This window comes from Montipora capricornis, chromosome 11 (assembly GCF_036669925.1).
Source record: "Montipora capricornis isolate CH-2021 chromosome 11, ASM3666992v2, whole genome shotgun sequence".
In the NCBI taxonomy this organism is placed as follows: domain Eukaryota; kingdom Metazoa; phylum Cnidaria; class Anthozoa; order Scleractinia; family Acroporidae; genus Montipora; species Montipora capricornis.
The window spans coordinates 29,439,588-29,444,587 of record NC_090893.1 but is presented as its reverse complement, the minus strand read 5'-3'; positions in this window follow the sequence as shown (position 1 = coordinate 29,444,587).

The window sequence follows — 5,000 nt, the reverse complement described above, 5'->3', positions numbered from 1 at the left end:
AAACGCCGTTTGTAAGACTGCTTACAAACGCCGTCTGTATACATAAGACTTGGCTTACAAAGGCCGTGTGTAAGACGGCTTATAATCGCCGTGTTTAAGACTACTTACAAACGCCGTGTGTAAGACAGCTTACAAACGCCGTCTGTAAGACTCTGCTTAGAAAGGCCATGCGTAAGACGGCTTATAAACGCCGTGTTTAAGACTGCTTACAAACGCCGTGTGTAAGACGGCTTACACACCGCGTCTGTAAGACTCGGCTTATAAAGGCCGTCTGTAAGACTGCTTACAAACGCCGTGTGTAAGACTGCTTACAAACGCCGTGTTTTAGACTGCTTACAAACGCCGTGTTTTAGACTGCTTACAAACGCCGTGTTTTAGACTGCTTACAAACGCCGTCTGTAAGACTGCTTACAAACGCCGTGTTTTAGACTGCTTACAAACGCCGTGTGTTAGACTGCTTACAAAGACCGTGTGTAAGACTGCTTACATTTTTCATGCGAGACTCCAGCAGTTTGTAACTTGAGTCTCTAAGCCGCGTTGCGTGACTATTGTCGATAGTTTCTGTTGTCTCTGGTTTCACGCAAGAGTCCATAGTCGGATTGATATATGCAGGGGTTTTAATAGAAGCCGGTTACCTACCGGCGGTATACCGCCGCCTGCCTTGCCTCTCACCGCCGGCTAGTTTACCTTGATTTTCACTAAAAATTCTATCATAAACTTGTGAAACTGCCGCCTTCAATGGGCAGCACTGGTAAACGTAAATTACTTTCTATATAATAATATCCTTTTTTTCCCATAGAAAATGGGACAATGTTGAGGATGAAAGGATAAGCTAATCTCATTGTGAGCGTAGACTGGGTTGCCTGTGATACATGTTACACAAAAACAGAGGGCACTCAGTTGGGTGGTATTGAACGCACTGAACTGGATTTTCCAGGAGTAATGCCGAAAATTAAAAAAAAAGCCTAGGAATCGAGTAGGTACTCCTGGTAACGTCCACAATGGAAGAAGCAGGCTAGGGGATCGAGCTGGAATGCGGCATATATCTCATCATCCCCAGAGCTGCTCAGTCCGGAAACGAAACAGTACTTATTTTTACTGTCCTCTAAAACGAAGCGTATCTATTTTGACTTTAGGGTGAACTATTTACACAATGAGGATGGGTGGCCAATCAAAACGGAGTTTGAAATTGAAAACCCAAACAACTATGAGATGCAAAAACAAACTTGCGAACGCGTGAACCTGAATAATTGCAAATCATAATGCTGACAAACACAAAAGCGAAGGAATTCGTTAATAAATATGAAGTTTTGAACTATCTGAATGATTTTGGGTTAGATTAGAGCGATAAGATACTCTGACACCGTTCGACGCAGCTTTTCAGTTGGGTAATGTAAACAATCTTCTCACTGGTAAGTAGTAACAATAAATTGGGTTAACCAGAAACCAGTTAAAGAAATATTGTTGGCTTCCCAAATAAACGTCATTTTACACTAGAATGACTAAACAAATATTTTCTGACGTGCAAAACTATGGCTACCTATTAATCATTTTCAAGAAAGAACATTTGAAATACAAAATGCCTTAAACTTCTTGCCATCGACAACTCGCATATCAAATATTAACACACATATGCAAATTAATTAAGTTCGAAAATGATCAATCCTCAAAAACAGAAAAATCTCACGAAAACCTTTTCCAGCCAAACATTTTTTTGAAAAAAACAAGGTGAAAGAAAAAAAAACTTTCCCATTTCATTGCGTGTGTTAACAAGCAACACACGCCGTGTCAAAAATCACACGATGCAATAAATAAATTTCATGAAATTTCCCACGAGTGTTCGGGATCAAACCCTTCACTGAAGAACCATTTCTTTCATACCCTGCGAGCAGTTGGTTTTTCCTTAACGCTTCCCGAGAGAGAAACCACTGCGCTGGACGGGTGGTTCACTCAAAGAAAGTAACAGTTGCTCGCAGTGGTTTTTCTCTCGAAAAGCGTACGAGAAACTACCTGCCTGCAGGGTATTTCTTTCAATAATGAAGCAAGAAATGGATAACAAGCTTTCTTTCAAATAATTCTTGACTAACAAGAATTAGTCAAATTTCAAATTGTTTTTTTTTTTATTACCTGAAGACTGTGCAGAGTTGAGAACAAATAAATAAAATTTTAAATGGCTAGAAAATTGTAAAGAAACATCCACTCAAGGTGTTCAATTCCTTCTCTGATATCCAACCCGAAAAAGTTACCAGAGAATTTACCGTTTGGTTTCAGTTTTGTACATAAAAACACAGTTAGTAAAATATATCTATTAACGAGAATTCGACGAAGAGGTAAATACGACTAAATTTCTTGTGTGCGGTGCGATATTTATTCAAGCTTCTTATGCAAATTAGGGGTAACCACGCATTTTTCGGAGATAATTAATCAACAATATTTGTAAAAAGCTTTAAAATACAAAATAATGTGTGGCGTTCTTTTCCAAATTGGAGCTTAATTTTCTCTGAAAAATGGATGGTTATCCCCAATTTTCTTTATGGATACCAAGAGAACTGGCTAGGTTCTGTTTCCTTGGCGTAGTCTTGAACCGCGCAAAAGTATCCCCGTATTAATAAGCGCCGCCGATAGGAAATCCGAGTATCTCGAGATGCGCAATAACAATAGTAGGCCCCGTCCTTAAGTTGGGCTCATGAAAAGTACGGCGTCTGAATCGAGCCTAAGTAACTCCGAAACTCGCAAACTGAGCATTCGTAACGAGATCCCAAGCCATCTGCCATAGTGTCGGCAATGACTAAGCGAGTGGAGCCGTAGAAGAACGGAATCAGAAAATGGAAAGGAAAATTTCGGTCCGACCTGTTGGACCAGTCAGAGTGGACAACCACCATAAGTGGTCCACAATTTTCTGGTCGGACCGAACCGAAAAGGGCCTTTCCATTTGACCTCAGACCGAAATTTCCGGAAATTTTTGCTTAATGGAAAGCACCCTTTATGTCAGCAACAGAGTGTTACATTGGAAAGAAAAAAACTAATCAGGCGTAGAACACAAAACCGCAGACAGCAGTAATCAACGGATTCTTAAAATATGTCAATGTGTTCGCGTTGAGTCTTGTGTACAGGTAAGTCTCGTGTGCAGACTGATAACCAATCATAACGCAGACCAACTTATGTAGCCGATGCCAAGCAGGTCACTAGTGCTTTCAATTTAGCCTTAGATTGGCAACAAATGTGTCACGATCTCTTTCGCTTTAGCCGCGGATTGGCTACAAATGTCTCACGACTGCTTTCGCTGAGTCACGACTGCTTTCTCACAACAGTATTGTGACGCGAGAGCCTTGAGCCAACCAATAAGAAAAGCAATGAAACGTAGAACATTTTTAAACTACTCTTAACAATCAATCGCCCACATTGAACGACGTCAACGAGATGGAATAATCACGAAAAACTTATAGGAATGTGCAAAGTTATATTTGGAGGTGAAGTTTTCGTCGACATCGTCGTCGTAGAATAGAGAGCTTACGAATCGACGAAGTTCGCACGACGGCGCCGCTGGGGGAAGTCATAAGCCCGCGACGCCCGGTAGAAATTTAAATTTACGATATTCGTAGTGAAGACGTAGAAGTTTGAGCGCGTGCGGTAAATTCTCCCTCCATTTCTGCAGTTTGTCATATTTTCACAAGGCAATTTGTTCGAAACACTTCAGAGAAACGGAAACTTGTGTTGCATACGCTTATTGAGCAAACAAGTATTTGCAATTTGATGCGATGTCCACAAGTCAAAAAGCCCAGAGTTTCGGCCTTACAGGAACTATGAAAGATCCGATTTACACGAGAAAACAAACGACGAATGCAAGGCTCAGTTTCGTTTCAACAGGGAGGACATTTGAGCTGCCTGACAAGACAACCACCTACAATGGTTTAGTTTTAGTTCCGATTCCTGCATTTTGCATGTGTCCCATGCGCTATACCTATCCTTGCCGATATGAAGATTTGGCCTCCATTTTTAGTTGGACTATTCGCCATGGCGCAGCAGAAGTTCGTCGCACGTGAAGCATCAACAGAAACTTCGATTTCGTGAATTAATTAAAATTGCTTTGGGACATGATAATTGTTTTATTTTATGTTAAGATTTATAACATCTCGATTTTAACTTGTCGCGATTAACTTGACTGGGATACAACGCAAAAGCAACGGATTTTTACAGAGTTTGCACAGGGTAACTGATCCAAATTAAAAGGAAAACAGTTTAGTACAGTTTTACATTCTTTGTCACGGTACTAGGAAAAAGAGATCCCCCGATAAAATGTTCTACCGAATTATTTCCCCATATATTATTCGGTAGTTTTTCTGCCAGCGAAGAATTTTGCCGCAGTCCATGGAAAGTACGAAACAGTAAAGTACCAAGAACAAATGCATGTGAAACAGTTAAAATGCCACCGCGACGGGGTCCTCAAATGTTTTCGGATAACATGATTCGCGGGTTTCGGCCCCAATGAGTCCGAAAACAAAATTAGAATACGAACCCCTCCTTCCTCCAAACTATATATCAATAGAAAGGTTTATGAAACACTACAGACGATTCTACAAAATCTTGCATGTTCTACCGAGTAGTTTCATCTTTTAATAAGTGAGAGATCTGTAAATGCGAAGATGGTTTGTTGGCCATTTGTTACTTACATTTTGGTTCCCCTGCTTGCATTCGTCGACGCACACGACAAGAGTTTTGCTGCCTGTGAATTTCCAAGAGTTCGGACAAGAAACAAACTGAAAGTGAATTCAAAAGGAGGCACGTTCACGTTAGGTTTGATCGATAAACATACTATATAAAAGTTAGAGATTTATGAGTAAATTTAAACTTGAAGTTGGTGGCTCAGTAGGAGAAAGTGCTGCCTTTGTGATTTTCATCTGCAAATGGTGAGACTTTCAAGTCATCTCGAATAAGGACTATCAACCGTAGGCCCCGTTTCACAACCCTTCCTAGCTGTTAACCAACATATGCATTGTGGC